At 38.6% G+C, this 18,256-nt stretch overlaps 1 protein-coding gene and 1 long non-coding RNA gene across 8 annotated transcripts in view; one reads left to right on the top strand and one right to left on the bottom strand.

Moving 5' to 3' along the window:
- LOC133641699 (uncharacterized) overlaps positions 1-18,256 on the top strand; it is a 526,583-nt gene that overhangs the window by 239,974 nt on the left and 268,353 nt on the right. The window lies entirely within an intron of this gene.
- Positions 1-18,256, bottom strand: part of reln (reelin) — a 391,417-nt gene that overhangs the window by 182,321 nt on the left and 190,840 nt on the right. The window lies entirely within an intron of this gene.

Genomic DNA, 18,256 nt, shown 5'->3' with positions numbered 1-18,256 from the left:
TGCTTTTTGGTGCAATATCTACATAGGTGTATAGAGGCCCATTTCCAGCAACTATCACTCCAGTGTTCTAATTAGAGATGTCCGATAATATCGGCCTGCCAATATTATCGGCCGATATATGCGTTAAAATGTAATATCGGAAATTATCGGTATAGTTTTTTTTTATTATCGGTATCGTTTTTATTTTTTTTATTTTTTATTAAATCCACATAAAAAACACAAGATACACTTACAATTAGTGCACCAACCCAAAAAACCTCCCTCCCCCATTTACACTCATTCACACAAAAGGGTTGTTTCTTTCTGTTATTAATATTCTGCTTCCTACATTATATATCAATATATATCAATACAGTCTGCAAGGGATACAGTCCGTAAGCACACATGATTGTGCGTGCTGCTGCTCCACTAATAGTACTAACCTTTAACAGTTCATTTTACAAATTGTCATTCATTACTAGTATGTAACTGTTTTTATATTGTTGTACTTTCTTTTTTATTCAAGAAAATGTTTTTAATTTATTTATCTTATTTTATTTTATAATTTTTTTTTAAAAGTACCTTATCTTCACCATACCTGGTTGTCCAAATTAGGCATAATAATGTGTTAATTCCACGACTGTTTATATCGGTTGATATCGGTATCGGTTGATATCGGTAATTAAAGAGTTGGACAATATCGGGATATCGGATATCGGCAAAAAGTCATTATCGGACATCCCTAGTTCTAATGGTACAATGTGTTTGCTCATTGGCTCAGAAGGCTAATTGATGATTAGAAAAGCCTTGTGCAATCATGTTCACACATCTGAAAACACTTTAGTTTGTTACAGAAGCTACAAAACTGACCTTCCTTTGAGCAGATTGAGTTTCTGGAGCATCACATTTGTGGGGTCAATTAAACACTCAAAATGGCCAGAAAAAGACAACTTTCAACTGAAACTCCACAGTCTATTCTTGTTCTTAGAAATTAAGGCTATTCCACTAAATTGTTTGGGTGACCCCAAACTTTTGAACGGTAGTGTACATAACAGTCCTTCTTAGTGGCAACATTTACACACTTTTATTCCTTCGTTGGTCATCAAGGTCATGCCATTATTTTTGTAGTGATAAAGAATGAATGAGTGTAGAAGTTAAAAGTCTTTCATTTCCCTGCACATGTTGTTGCATGACAAAGAACGATGATGTGCATGTATGGCATGAATTTCCTACTGCACACACCAAGTGCATTATTTAGTGTATATGAGCATGTGAGCTCTTTCTACATACGTGCTCAGATCCTGATGCACGCTCCACTGCACTGTAGCCACGAACGATATAAAGTTATTTATAATTATAGGCCTGTTGAAAGTCAGTTGTGTCAAATATAACTCATTTCCAAATTCTGCTGCTTGGCCAAATTAATCGTAAAATTCAATGTCCTAAAACGTAACACACAAAAATAGTTGAAGAGTGCTATATGCTACTAAATACAAAACCCAAAACAATTGAAGTTGTCACGTTGTGTAAATGGTAAATAAAAACTGAATATAATGATTTGCTAATCCTTTTCAACTTATATTCAATTGAATAGACAGCAAAGACAAGATTAACGTTGTTATTTTTTGCAATTATTAGCTCACTTGGAATTTGATGCCTGCAACATGTTTCAAAAAAGCTGGCACAAGTGGCAAAAAAGAGTGATAAAGTTGAGGAATGCTCATCAAAGACTTATTTGGAACATCCCACAGGTGAACAGGCTAATTGGGAACAGGTGGGTGCCATGATTGGGTATAAAAGCAGCTTCCATGAAATGCTCAGTCGTTCACAAACAAGGATGGGGCGAGGGTCACCACTTTGTCAACAAATGCCAGAGCAAATTGTTTAAGAACAACATTTCTCAACCAGCTATTGCAAGGAATTTAGGGATTTCACCATCTACGGTTCGTAATATCATCAAAAGGTTCAGACAATCTGGAGAAATCACTGCACGTAAGCGGCAAGGCTGAAAACCGACATTGAATGCCCGTGACCTTTGATCCCTCAGGCGCTGCTGCATCAACAACCAACATCAATGTGTAAAGGATATCACCACATGGGCTCAGGGACACTTCAGAAAACCACTGTCAGTAACTACAGTTTGTCGCTACATCTGTAAGTGCAAGTTTAAACTACTATGCAAAGCTAAAGCCATTTATCAACAACACCCAGAAATGTCGCCAGCTTCGCTGGGCCCGAGCTCATCTAAGATGGACTGATCAACACTGATAAGGCACACCTGTGAAGTGAAAACCATTTCAGGTGACTACTTCTTGAAGCTCATCGAGAGAATGCCAAGAGTGTGCAAAAAAGTAATCAATCAATCAATCAATGTTTATTTATATAGCCCTAAATCACAAGTGTCTCAAAGGGCTGCACAAGCCACAACGACATCCTCGGTTCAGAGCCCACATAAGGGCAAGTAAAAACTCCAGTGAGAGTCCAGTCCATAGTGGATCTAACATAATAGTGAGAGTCCAGTCCATAGTGGATCTAACATAATAGTGTGAGAGTCCATAGTGGATCTAACATAATAGTGAGAGTCCAGTCCATAGTGGATCTAGCATAATATTGTGAGAGTCCAGTCCATAGTGGATCTAACATAATAGTGAGAGTCCAGTCCATAGTGGATCTAACATAATAGTGAGAGTCCAGTCCATAGTGGATCTAACATAATAGTGTGAGAGTCCAGTCCATAGTGGATCTAACATAATAGTGAGAGTCCAGTCCATAGTAGATCTAACATAATAGTGAGAGTCCAGTCCATAGTGGATCTAACATAATAGTGAGAGTCCAGTCCATAGTGGATCTAACATAATAGTGAGAGTCCAGTCCATAGTGGATCTAGCATAATATTGTGAGAGTCCAGTCCATAGTAGATCTAACATAATAGTGAGAGTCCAGTCCATAGTGGATCTAGCATAATATTGTGAGAGTCCAGTCCATAGTGGATCTAACATAATAGTGTGAGAGTCCAGTCCATAGTGGATCTAACATAATAGTGTGAGAGTCCAGTCCATAGTGGATCTAACATAATAGTGTGAGAGTCCAGTCCATAGTGGATCTAACATAATAGTGTGAGAGTCCAGTCCATAGTGGATCTAGCATAATATTGTGAGAGTCCAGTCCATAGTGGATCTAACATAATAGTGTGAGAGTCCAGTCCATAGTGGATCTAACATAATAGTGTGAGAGTCCAGTCCATAGTGGATCTAACATAATAGTGTGAGAGTCCAGTCCATAGTGGATCTAGCATAATATTGTGAGAGTCCAGTCCATAGTGGATCTAACATAATAGTGTGAGAGTCCAGTCCATAGTGGATCTAACATAATAGTGTGAGAGTCCAGTCCATAGTGGATCTAACATAATATTGTGAGAGTCCAGTCCATAGTGGATCTAACATAATAGTGTGAGAGTCCAGTCCATAGTGGATCTAACATAATAGTGTGAGAGTCCAGTCCATAGTGGATCTAACATAATAGTGTGAGAGTCCAGTCCATAGTGGATCTAACATAATAGTGTGAGAGTCCAGTCCATAGTGGATCTAACATAATAGTGTGAGAGTCCAGTCCATAGTGGATCTAGCATAATATTGTGAGAGTCCAGTCCATAGTGGATCTAACATAATAGTGTGAGAGTCCAGTCCATAGTGGATCTAACATAATAGTGTGAGAGTCCAGTCCATAGTGGATCTAACATACTATTGTGAGAGTCCAGTCCATAGTGGATCTAACATAATAGTGTGAGAGTCCAGTCCATAGTGGATCTAATATAATAGTGTGAGAGTCCAGTCCATAGTGGATCTAACATAATAGTGTGAGAGTCCAGTCCATAGTGGATCTAGCATAATATTGTGAGAGTCCAGTCCATAGTGGATCTAACATAATATTGTGAGAGTCCAGTCCATAGTGGATCTAACATAGTAAATAAATAATAAATGGGTTATACTTGTATAGCGCTTTTCTACCTTCAAGGTACTCAAAGCGCTATATTATGCTAGATCCATTATGGACTGGACTCTCACTATTATGTTAGATCCACTATGGACTGGACTCTCACAATATTATGCTAGATCCACTATGGACTGGAATCTCACTATTATGTTAGATCCACTATGGACTGGACTCTCACAATATTATGCTAGATCCACTATGGACTGGAATCTCACTATTATGTTAGATCCACTATGGACTGGACTCTCACAATATTATGCTAGATCCACTATGGACTGGAATCTCACTATTATTCTAGATCCACTATGGACTGGACTCTCACTATTATGTTAGATCCACTATGGACTGGACTCTCACTATTATGTTAGATCCACTATGGACTGGACTCTCACACTGTTATGTTAGATCCACTATGGACTGGACTCTCACTATTATGTTAGATCCACTATGGACTGAGAGTCCAGTCCATAGTGAATCTAACATAATAGTGATCAGAGCAAAGGGTGGCTATTTTGAAGAAACTAGAATATAAAACATGTTTTCAGTTATTTCACCTTTTTTTGTTAAGTACATAACTCCACATGTGTTCATTCATAGTTTTGATGCCTTCAGTGACAATCTACAATGTAAATAGTCATGAAAATAAAGAAAACACATTGAAATGAGAAGGTGTGTCCAAACTTTTGGCCTGTGCTGTACATTAAAACCATAACCATTCTTTTGAGGCCATCTGTTTTGTGTTCTGGCTGCAACATTGTTGTGTTCCATTCGTCAGTCACATGGCCAGACGAGAAACTTCAGAAACGGAGATTTTCCCCCTTCGTGGTTACTTAGCTGTGAAAACCGGATACAGTCCAATTTAGTTAGCGCTCATATTTCACCATCCAGCGCTACAAATATTCTGTATGGAATTCTGCAACATGTACACCTGCCCCAGCATGCAGACCTTTTATGCATACGTATATTTCTACTCATAAATAATGAATACAGCCTCTTCATTATTTAGTAATAGCTTTTGTGCCGGTGCAAAGCAGGGGGGGGGACAGACTTAATTATACTCATATTTCAGAATTCTTTGAAAACTAATTTGAGTTTGGTATCTATGAATAAAAGATGACAGCAGTTGGTAATGTAGGAGCAAGCCCCTTAAATATTTACCAAACACGGACTTAGCTCGGGTCCACTTAACATGGCTTGTTAAGTGCCGGAGGACAAGCATACAAAAACACGTGGTTGCAAACACACACGTCACCCGAACACAACCTGCACAGCTGAAAGATGCATGAATATGATCAATGATTGACAAGTGATAAAGTACTAAGAATAGTGGACCAGTCGACGATTTGGTGGAGTCTCGTTGGACTATCAACCTTGCAGTCGAATCATCAACTCTGTGGGAGGGAGGCGAGTGAGGAACCAATGTAGGGATATACACCTCATTCAATGCGTTTTCTTTATTTTCATGACTATTTACATTGTACATTGTCACTGAAGGCATCAAAACTATGAATGAACACATATTGTGTTGAAGTTTGGGGAAATGTTTATAAAACAAACATAGACCCAATAATTCAACTTCGAAAAAGGGTCATTAGAATAATACACAAAGCGTGCTACTATGAACATACCAATCCATTATTTATAAGTTCTAATGTGTTAAAATGTTCAGATATTGTGCTTTTAAAAACAATGGAAATGATGTTTGGAGTAAAGAACAACAGCCTTCCAGCTTGTATTCTTAGGTTATTTCAATTAAGAGGAGAAAACTCTAATTCACGGGGGATATTGGTTTTTGAAATATGTAAAGCCAGAAGGAATATAAAATACAAATGTATTTCAGTTTTAGGAGTTAAGTGGTGGAACAAGCTCAGTGATGAGCTGAAGACTTGTACTTTGTTAAGGTTTAAGAAAACATTGAAGGGTGAAATAATTGAAAATTATAAAATATAGCAACGATTACTTTCATCCCATTGATTTTTTTTTCTTTTCTTTTTAATGTTGATGTTCCAGGTAATCTTATTTTCAGTGAAGGTATAGGATAGGCAAATATAAGCCTCGGCTTCAGCCTATTCCTTTTTCAGTCATGCGTTTTCTTTTCTTTTCTTTTTGTGTGTAAATGTGTATGATTGTTATATATGTATAATTTGTACTGTACTGTCACACAAAATGGTTATTGGTTGAGGGTTGATTATATGGCCGAAATAAACTTATTTCATTCATTCATTCATTGATTACTATTTTGCACACTCTTGGTATTCTCTCTCGATGAGCTTCAAGAGGTAGTCCCCTGAAAGTGTTTTCACTTCACAGGTGTCATAGTTTTGATGCCTTCAGTGACAATCTACAATGTAAATAGTCATGAAAATAAAGAAAATATATATATATATATATATATATATATATATATATATATATATATAAAGTTGGTAGAGTGGCCGTGCCAGCAATCGGAGTGTTGCTGGTTACTGGGGTTCAATCCCCACCTTCTACCATCCTAGTCACGTTCGTTGTGTCCTTGGGCAAGACACTTCACCCTTGCTCCTGATGGCTGCTGGTTAGCGCCTTGCATGGCAGCTCCCTCCATCAGTGTGTGAATGTGTGTGTGAATGGGTGAATGTGGAAATAGTGTCAAAGCGCTTTGAGTACCTTGAAGGTAGAAAAGCGCTATACAAGTATAACCCATTTATCATTATATATATATATATATATATATATTTTTTTTAATGCATTTTTAGGAGGATGTTGGGTTTATCCTGTAGGAGTCTTGTGTAATTTGGTGCTACACACATGGCTAATGTTATTAGGTGAAGTTCATACAAATCAGGAGGTTGCCTACAGCCACTGCTGTTAATGGCATTCAATGTTAATGCTGTTTACACAAAAGCTTAACGGCTTTATGTTTTGCATTTTGTTCCATTACTGTACTGGAAATGAAACGAACCGTGAACATGAATTGGGGATAATGATGTACCGTTACACCCCTGTGTGGTAGCGCATTGATATCATGCCAACAGAAAAATAATGCATCTAGTGTGTGTGTGTGTGTGTGTGTGTGTGTGTGTGTGTGTGCGTGTGTGTAGGTGTGCGCGTGTGTGTGTGTGTGTGTAGGTGTGCGCGTGTGTGATTGTTATGGCGTGACGCTGGCGTCTGCCCTGCTGTCACACTCCGACATGCCTCTTTACGTTTCCCTCATTACACACACACACACACACAAACACACACACACACACTTTTTTGTATTTGTTACCTTCTGGAGACCTCCGAAAAATGCCTACCTCTTTAGGACCACCCTTTCTAGATATATAAAGATTTGTATTTACAACATTAATAATATATACATACTATGCAAATATAAAAAAGATAATCTTTCAGTTAATTTGTATTTGTATTTTTTTGTTTGTAATTGGTTTTTAATCTGCATTATTTACTTCAAGTTATTACAGTATGTCTCTATGTACATATTTACATATAATTTTGGCCAAAGGGGGCGCATTTCAATTTCTTACACACACACTTGTTATTACATATGTTGGCCAGAGGGGGAGCACTTAACATTTTAACACCATCCATCCATTTACTACCGCTTGTCCCTTTCGGGGTCGCTAGGGTTTGCTGGAGCCTATCTCAGCTGCATTCGTGCGGAAGGCGGGGTACACCCTGGACAAGTCGCCACCTCATCACAGAACATTTTAACACACACTTGTTATTTCATATGTTGACCAGAGGGGGAGCACTTTTAAAACCGACACACAATTTGTTTTATTTTTTTTTTGTTCGTAATTGTTTTTTAATCTTCATTATTTACTTCAAGTTATTATAGTATGTCTCTATATACATATTTATTTATTTTTTTAAATACATTTTGACCAAAGGGGGCGCATTTCAATTCCTTACAGACACTTGTTATGTTATGTTATGTTATGTTATGTTATGTTGACCAGAGGGGGAGCACTTTTAAAACCGACACACAATTTTATTTTTATTTAATTTTGTTCGTAATTGTTTTTTAATCTCCGTTATTTACTTCAAGTTATTATAGTATGTCTCTATATACATATATATATATTTTTTTTAATACATTTTGGCCAAAGGGGGCGCATTTCAATTCCTTACACACACTTGTTATGTTATGTTATGTTATGTTGACCAGAGGGGGAGCACTTTTAAAACCGACTCACAGTCAATTTAAAAATCCCTCCTTTTTGGGACCACCCTAATGTTGATAGATTTCACCACCAGGGTTGCAAATGAGACATTATCGATTAGATGCAATGGTTTTCCGTATTGGGACCCTGATTTATGTCCTAACTTGTTCACCGGTCCTCATATGGAAGGTACTTTTCCTTGTTGATGTCTCAAGAAGGGTGGAAATACAAGAACACACACACACACACACACACACACACACACACACACACACATTCTTGTATTTGTTACCTTCTTGAGACCTGTGAAAAATGCCTAACTCTTTAGGTCCACCCTTTCTAGATATATAAACATTTGTATTTATGACATTAATAATATAATAATAATAATATATTTTTTATCAGGCTCTGTTTGTTTTGTGTTGTGTTTGCTTGGTTCTCTTGTTATCTTTTGACCTGCCCATTGTACAGCACTTTGGCTACCCCTGAGGTAAATCTTAAATGTGCTTTATAAATAAAGTTGATTTGATTTGATTTGATACATACTATGCAATTATAAAAAAGGTAAGCTTTTAGGTTGTTTTTTGAATTTTTTAGTTTGTAATTGTTTTTTAATCTTCATTATTTACTTCAAGTTATTACAGTATGTCTCTATATACATATTTATTTATTTTTTATAATTAATTTTGGCCAAAGGGAGGGCATTTCAATTCCTTACACACACTTGTTATTACATATGTTGGCCAGAGGGGGAGCACTTCAAATTTTTACATACACTTGTTATTTCATATGTTGACTACCATTTCTCATATGGAAGGTACTTTTCCTTGTTGATTTCATAAGAAGGGTAGAAATACAAGAACACACACAAAAACACATTCTTGTATTTGTTACCTTCTTGAGACCTCCAAAAAATGCCTACCTCTTTAGGACCATATAGATATAGATATATAAAGATTTGTATTTACAACATTAATAATATATACATACTATGCAAATATAAAAAAGGTAAGCTTTTAGTAAAAAAAAAATGTTGTCGAATTTTTGGTTTGTAATGATTTTCCATATTGGGACCATGATTTATGTCCTAACTTGTTCACCGATCCTCATATGGAAGGTACTTTTCATTGCTGATGTCTCAAGAAGGGTAGAAATACAAGAACACACACACACACACACACACACACACACACACACACACACACACACACACACACACACACACACACACAATACTTATTGAACATTTAAATGTTAATTGGAGTTTGGTTGGGGAGAAAAAAGCAATTAGGGGCCTAAATGTTTCCTCCTTGTCCCTCAACGAGGAATCATTCATCTTGTGAAAATAAGTGTCATCCTCTTCCTTCTCATTAGACTCAAGGAGAACCTCAGCGACGAAAAGAGAAACGTGATAAAAGAGGATACGCGGAACATGCTGAAAAAGGATACGGGCAAAAAAAAAAGAAAAAAAAAAAAGGTTTGGTTTAGACGAAACCGACCGGTTTTCAATGACCTTGTCTTCAAAGCCCACAGCCTTCTTTCACATCTACATACTGAATATTAAACCTGGGAAATAGCCGACACATACACACGTGCTCACAAACACACGCACACTTCCAGCCAAATATGAGCTCTAACATGTATGCAGATGGACAGCCTGTCACTCAAAAAGCTCCCAAAAGGGTCTGGTGTGGGTAATTACCAGCCATGTCTTCCATGTTAGATTACATGTTGCTGTTGGCCATGAGCATCCCCCAGGAGCCACTTTGACAGCACACACACACACGCACACACACACACGCACACACACGCACACACACACACACACACGCGCACGCACACACGCGCACACACACACATTTACTAGGTCTACTCACGGCCGACAGCTGATTTAACCTCAAGCTACACATGCAGTTAAACATAGCTACTTGACGACAACATATAAGGAACTAACTCAGGGGTCGGCAACCTTTACCACTCAAAGAGCCATTTTGGCAAGTTTCACAAATTAAAGAAAATAATGGGAGCCACAAAAAATGTTTTTAAATGAAAAACATTGCATACAAAGCTTAAATGCTTTGTGCTATGTTAACCAGGGGTCTCAGACACATGCACCGGCACGCACTTTAATGTGGAAATTTGATGTTGGTGCGGCCCGCGAGTTTTGACTGAATGGCGCTTGATAGCGTCATACTTGCCAACCCTCTCATTTTTTCCGGGAGACTCCCGAATATCAGGGCGTGATGGCACTGCTTTTGGCGCTCTCTACAGCCTGCCCAAACAGTGTACCTGCTCGACCACATGTAGAATGCAGCTTCAGCTTGCTCACGTAAGTGACAGCAAGGCGTACTAGTTCAACAGCCACACAGCTTACACTGACGGTAGCCTTATAAAACAACTTTAACACTGTTACGTTATGTGGTGGTGTGGGTTCAAAGTGTGGCGCATATTTGTAACGTAACAATGTTAAAGTTGTTTGATACGGCTACCGTCAGTGTAAGCTGTGTGGCTGATGACTAAGTATGCTTTGCTGTCTCCTACGTGTGCAAGTAAGAGCTACAAACAACATGTATCCAGGCTGGCACACTGTTTGTAAATGCTATAGAGAACAATTACTACAGTGCAATTAGGGCACTCCCTTAATTTAGTAATTAGAGTGAAAATAGGATTATAATATCCCTGGGAGTTATCTAGGAGAGGCACTGAGATCCATAAATTTCCTGGGAAAATCGGGGGGGGGTCGGCAAGTATGCAGCTGAGCCGCATCAGAGTGGTCAAAGAGCCGCATGCGGCTCCGGAGCCGCGGGTTGCCGACCCCTGAACTAGATGGTGAATGCTGAAGTTGAACTGAAATGCTGATAGAATGTAATATGAATGCAAGAATAGTTTCAATGTTTGGATGGTTTGAATGTTGAGGAGTTTGAATTTCCAGGAGAAACGGAATTTGGTTTGGAACATGGGAAAGTGTTAGTTGGATGAGTGGAACGTGTTGATGTTGGAGTGGTTTGAATAGGTTGAAAAATGTGCGAATTGTGGAAGTTTAAAAAAAATGGATAATTCATTTAGAATGGGGACAATGTCCCCGAAAACTGGGAATTCTTGGAAATCCGGGAATTTTTTCAAATTGTTGAAGAAGTGCACATTTTGAACAGGCTGAATAATTTGAAGTTGGAACAGTTTGAATAATTTTTTCATTTTCATTAATTCATTTATTTCAAGCAATGACATTTAATACAAATAAAGTACAAGTTAGACAATACATAATAATATAAATGAATATAATGCAAAAGGTAATGTACAGTATGTTAATTTTAAAGTTAAAGTGCCAATGATTGTCACACACACACTAGGAGTGGCGAAATTATTCTCTGCATTTGACCCATCACCCTTGATCACCCCCTGGGAGGTGAGGGGAGCAGTGAGCAGCGGCGGTGGCCGCGCCCGAGAATAATTTTTGGTGATTTAACCCCCAATTCCAACCCTTGATGCTGAGTGCCAAGCAGGGAGGTAATGGCTCCCATTTTTATAGTCTTTGGTATGACTCGGCCGGGGTTTGAACTCACGACCTACCCATCTCACCACTAGGCAAGCATGATTGTCCAGTTTTGCCTGAATGTGGGAATGGTGGAATTTTGAACCCCATTGGTTTTAATGAGAATATCCCCAAAAATTGGGAATTTCGGTAAAAGCGGGAATTTTCTTGAAAATGGTAAAACACTTGAATGGTCTGAATGAGTTGAAATGGTTGGTGTTGAAGTTTTTCAAATCGGTGGAGAAATGTTGAAGTAGTAACATGTTGAATTGAGAAATGGTATTACGGAATTCCTGGAATTTTGGGAAAACCAGGAATTTTTTCAGGTCAAAAAACTACTTTGGTTTTTGTCCTGATTAAAGAGGAATGTTTTGATGGTGAAACGGTTGAAGTGGGTTGAAAAATGTGGGAGGAGTAGTCGCCAGAAAAAAGGGTGGAAATAAGGTTTTGGAAAACCAGGAATTCCGGAAAATCCTGGAATTTTTTTGAGCTTGGAAAAAGGGTACTTTGAATTTCCGGGATCAGTTGAATGTGTTGAAGGTGGAATGGTTTGGATCGGTTGAAAAATGTGGAAATGGCGGAAGTTTAATAAATGGCGAATTCATTTTGAATGAGAAAAATGTCCCGGAAAACCTGGAAATCTGGGAATTTTTGGAATTTGTCCAGGGAAAGCCCGTGATTCCCGAATAGGCTGAACAATTTGAAGTTGAAACGGTTTGACTCGGGTGAAAATGTGGAAGGTAGAGCGCACCAAAATCTGGAGAAGAAGAAGAAGAAGTTGAATAAATAGATGAATTTTGGTGTAGAAAAGCATGTGTGAATGTTTTGGAGCATTCACACAATAATGTGCACACATGCACACCCAATGGTGCAGTACTTAAAAGGATTATTTTTTTACTTAAATACGTTCAATTGGGGAAAGCAATTCGCTTCAGTGGCTCGCAAATCATCACAACTCTACTTTATCAATCAATCAATGTTTACCTATATAGCCCTAAATCACGAGTGTCTCAAAGGGCTGCAGAAGCCACAATGACATCCTCGGCTCAGATCCCACATCAGGGCAAGGAAAAACTCAACCCAATGGGATGACAATGAGAAACCTTGGAGGGGACCGCAGATGTGGTGACACCCCACCCCCCTGGCGACCGGTGCAATGGACGTCGAGTGGATCTAGCATAATAGTGTGAGAGTCCAGTCTATAGTGGATCTAGCATAATATTGTGAGGGTCCAGTCTATAGTGGATCTAGCATAATATTGTGAGGGTCCAGTCCATAGTGGATCTAACATAATAGTGTGAGGGTCCAGTCTATAGTGGATCTAACATAATATTGTGAGGGTCCAGTCCATAGTGGATCTAACATAATAGTGTGAGGGTCCAGTCCATAGTGGATCTAACATAATAGTGTGAGGGTCCAGTCCATAGTGGATCTAACATAATAGTGTGAGGGTCCAGTCCATAGTGGATCTAACATAATAGTGTGAGGGTCCAGTCCATAGTGGATCTAACATAATAGTGTGAGAGTCCAGTCCATAGTGGATCTAACATAATAGTGTGAGAGTCCAGTCCATATTGGATCTAACATAATAGTGAGAGTCCAGTCCATAGTGGATCTAACATAATAGTGTGAGAGTCCAGTCCATAGTGGATCTAACATAATAGTGAGAGTCCAGTCCATAGTGGATCTAACATAATAGTGTGAGGGTCCAGTCCATAGTGGATCTAACATAATAGTGTGAGAGTCCAGTCCATAGTGGATCTAACATGATAGTGAGAGTCCAGTCCATAGTGGATCTAACATAATAGTGTGAGGGTCCAGTCCATAGTGGATCTAACATAATATTGTGAGAGTCCAGTCCATAGTGGATCTAACATAATAGTGAGGGTCCAGTCTATAGTGGATCTAACATAATAGTGAGAGTCCAGTCCATAGTGGATCTAACATAATAGTGTGAGAGTCCAGTCCATAGTGGATCTAACATAATAGTGTGAGAGTCCAGTCCATAGTGGATCTAACATAATAGTGTGAGAGTCCAGTCCATAGTAGATCTAACATAATAGTGAGAGTCCAGTCCATAGTGGATCTAACATTATAGTGTGAGAGTCCAGTCCATAGTAGATCTAACATAATAGTGAGGGTCCAGTCTATAGTGGATCTAACATAATAGTGTGAGAGTCCAGTCCATAGTGGATCTAACATAATAGTGTAAGAGTCCAGTCCATAGTGGATCTAACATAATAGTGTAAGAGTCCAGTCCATAGTGGATCTAACATAATAGTATAAGAGTCCAGTCCATAGTGGATCTAACATAATAGTGAGAGTCCAGTCCATAGTGGATCTAACATAATAGTGTGAGAGTCCAGTCCATAGTGGATCTAACATAATAGTGAGAGTCCAGTCCATAGTGGATCTAACATAATAGTGTGAGAGTCCAGTCCATAGTAGATCTAACATAATAGTGAGAGTCCAGTCCATAGTGGATCTAACATTATAGTGTGAGAGTCCAGTCCATAGTAGATCTAACATAATAGTGAGGGTCCAGTCTATAGTGGATCTAACATAATAGTGTGAGAGTCCAGTCCATAGTGGATCTAACATAATAGTGAGAGTCCAGTCCATAGTGGATCTAACATTATAGTGTGAGAGTCCAGTCCATAGTAGATCTAACATAATAGTGAGGGTCCAGTCTATAGTGGATCTAACATAATAGTGTGAGAGTCCAGTCCATAGTAGATCTAACATAATAGTGAGAGTCCAGTCCATAGTGGATCTAACATAATAGTGTGAGAGTCCAGTCCATAGTAGATCTAACATAATAGTGAGAGTCCAGTCCATAGTGGATCTAACATTATAGTGTGAGAGTCCAGTCCATAGTAGATCTAACATAATAGTGAGGGTCCAGTCTATAGTGGATCTAACATAATAGTGTGAGAGTCCAGTCCATAGTGGATCTAACATAATAGTGTAAGAGTCCAGTCCATAGTGGATCTAACATAATAGTGTAAGAGTCCAGTCCATAGTGGATCTAACATAATAGTGAGAGTCCAGTCCATAGTGGATCTAACATAATAGTGTGAGAGTCCAGTCCATAGTGGATCTAACATAATAGTGAGAGTCCAGTCCATAGTGGGACCAGCAGGAGATCATCTTGAGCTTGAACTTTAATGTTCATTATCATATCCCAGAAGTCAAAATGATCATTCACATGTATTTGGATTGAATTTCCTGAAAACAAAACACAATTTATCGTTGAATGTTGTGGACCATCTGTGGTTGTGGCACCAAAACCAAACAAAGGAGAAATCTTGGCAGTGTGAGAGCTGACATCCCAGTCAGGTCGTTTCATTCACATTTTCCATTCTAAACTGAACTCGTATCAAAACCGCAGGAATCGTATTCACCAATTTGACAATGGTTGGCCAAAAATCTCATTTATGCAAGTGATTTATTCCTTTAAGCCAGAGCTGGGCAAATATTTTGACTCGGGGGCCACATTGAGAGAAAAATGTGTCTGGGGGGCCAATGTGTATGTGTATAAATGATATATACACATTTAGCTGTAAAAACCTGCTGTACAGTATGTGTGTTTGGCTCCCTTTCTTCCCAAGAACACTAATACCAAAAGTCACAATGTCCGATAGAGTTCTAAAAACAGATCACCTCAAAAAAACGGAATGGAATTTTACAGTTTTTTACTGAATGGGACACCCAAAACATACATGAAAATAAAGAAAGTGGGATTTACAATATTAACTATGAACAATAAAACACTGAATATTAACAACATACTCTTTTACTTCCGAGACCAGCTCCTCTGTAGTTGTGTATCTTTTACAATCAAGCAAAACACAACACAAATGTAACAAACAGCAAAATATGAATGCAAAGTGTAAAATAAAACACCTACAATATGATATATTGTCACGTAAAAATATGCTGCCTCATCTGTTTCTGACACACCTTTTGGGATGGCTGCTCTGAAAACACACCCCACCCACTTTTATAACCCTCAAAAGTTCAAGTTCAAGTACCAATGATTGTCACACACACACACTAAGTGTGGCGAAATTATTCTCTTGATCACCCCCTGGGAGGTGAGGGAGCAGTGAGCAGCAGCGGTAGACACGCCCGGGAATCATTTTTGGTGATTTAACCCCCAATTCCAACCCTTGATGCTGAGTGTCAAGCAGGGAGGTAATGGCTCCCATTTTTTATACTCTTTGGTAGGACTCGGCCGGGGTTTGAACTCACGACCTACCGATCTCAGGGCGGACACTCTAACCACTAGGCCACTGAACACAGATTACATCCATTGAAATACTTTCTATAGTTCAAGACTTATAGTCGTTTTAAAACAGCACTGCACATTAGAATGGTGGCTACAGTTTTGACGTTAAAGATATAAAAAAATGATGTAGAACGTCCGGCGGACTGGATTGACAATCTGGTGGTATTTTGCCCAGGTCTGCTTTAAGTAGTAGTTTTGACTCACTAGCTCAAACACAAGCATATATCATTGATTGTGTAAATGCTGGAAAGCAAGCAGTACTGTATTTAAATTATTATTTCATACTATATATTATTCTTTTTCCACATGTTTCACCCGATTTTAGCCAATCCACTTTTAAAATGTTTGACTAATGCGTGCTAACATTTTTTATTTTCCAAAAATTCCACATTTTTATGACATTTTTCCCCATTCGAAGTGAACGCTAACATTAAGTCAATTACTAGCATGCTAAAATTAGCATGTTGTTTTTTTTTAGCATGTTTTTGATGCTTAAGCCTCAGAGTCATATATTCTGGTGCTTGAAGCACGCCAACTGTCAGCATGATGATGTTTCATACTAGCTTGTGTAGCTTATTTTGCAGGTGTAAATCTAAAAGTTGAATTTTTTTTTTTAGCTGGCGCAATATGGCTAGCGTGCTACCTTTTAGTATTTTAGCTCAGCTTCAGCTTTTCAGCATTCAAACGCAATTTTTTTTCATCAAAATTGCTTCTTGTAGTTGTGCATGTGCCAGGTTCAAACACTGTTGGCATCTATTAAACAGACAAGAAGCAAGGAATCATGCAGAGACAGAGTTCAATTTGGCTCATGAGGAGAGACGTATTGGGCTGTACACTCAGTTACAGTTCCAACCTACGCTCTAAGGCACAGCCCACGTGCTCCACTATTTATTCGGGAGGTCCCTGGTTCCATCACTGAGGCTGCTTCTGAAGGAAGGGGGGTAGTTTCAGCAGCCCCAGTTAGACACAATATATGATTATTCAGAAATGGAAATGTGCTGACACTCGTGATATCGCCCTGTCTCTGCTTTGTCTGTGTCACGGTACTCGATGTTCACCCTTGGGTCTGGACACAAACACTGATACGAGACGACTCGCAATCCAAGATTGCAAGTTGTCCCTTTGCATAGATAGAAAAGTACAACTTCAGCACAGTTGATAATAACTATAGCAACGGCCTTTAAGCATAATAGTTGTGTGATAACTTGTACATAATTATTCTAAGAGCATGTGCTTTTTTTGTGTGTATATACAGTCAAATATATTTTATAATTAATTTATGTACAGGTTGTCCTCATGTCACGATATTACGTGTTATGTCATTCCTTGTTACAACTATATACTGTAACTGTGCTGCTCAAATAATTATTAAAGTTATTTTCATTTAAAAGAGAAAACAGCCAAAACGCGGGTAAAAAATACATATTTTAGTGTAAACAGTGAACAAAATTGCAGGAATAAAAACAAAACAACACCAAGTCTACCAAGCTTCCTCAAAAAGAAAAGAGTATTTTGGGAAGATGATTAGTTGGCGGGATAACATATTAGTAAGAAATTGTAATAAAAATATATTTAGGTATAATGATTAATCTATCGTGTTGGTTTTAGTGTCTTTAATTCAGTGTTTTTCAACCACTGTCCCACGGCACACCACTTCAACTAATTGGTCCAAAAAAATATTTTTGGCAAATCAATAATTATAATCTGCAAATAATGTGACGTTGTCAAGTGTCTGTGCCGTATAGTTCTTGGCAAGGTAACCATGTAGTACTCCATATCAGTAGGTGGCAGCAGGTGGTTCATTGCTTTGTAGAAGTCGGAAGGCATTGAGGATGTTTTGTCGTGATCCCAACATGCAGAGCACAGCGGGAGACGGCGTGCAGGTAAAAAGGTATGTAACGCTTAAACCAAAAATGAACAAAACGGAAAGGAAAAGGCAATGAAGCATAGGGATGGCTATGCAAAACGAAAGTAAAACGGAACTGGCTACAAAGTCAACAAAAACAGAATGCTGGACAACAGCAAAGACTTACAGCGTGTGGAACAGAGATGGCGTCCACAAAGTACATCTGTACATGACATGACAATCAACAATGTCCCCACAAAGAAGGAAAGCGTCCGCACAACTGAAATAGTCCTGTTTGCCAATAGATAGCAGATCAGGCAATAGCACTCAAAGGAAGACGTGAAGCTGCTACAGGAAAACACCAACAAAACAGGAAGGGCCACCAAAATAAAAGCGCAAGACAGAAACTAAAGCACTACACACAGGAAAACAACAACAAACTCAAAATAAGGCACGACAACCTGGTGGAG

Source organism: Entelurus aequoreus, linkage group LG24, assembly GCF_033978785.1.
Source record: "Entelurus aequoreus isolate RoL-2023_Sb linkage group LG24, RoL_Eaeq_v1.1, whole genome shotgun sequence".
Taxonomy (NCBI): Eukaryota; Metazoa; Chordata; class Actinopteri; order Syngnathiformes; family Syngnathidae; genus Entelurus; species Entelurus aequoreus.
Note: the sequence above shows the minus strand (reverse complement) of the source record. Positions and strands in the feature narration are given on the sequence as shown.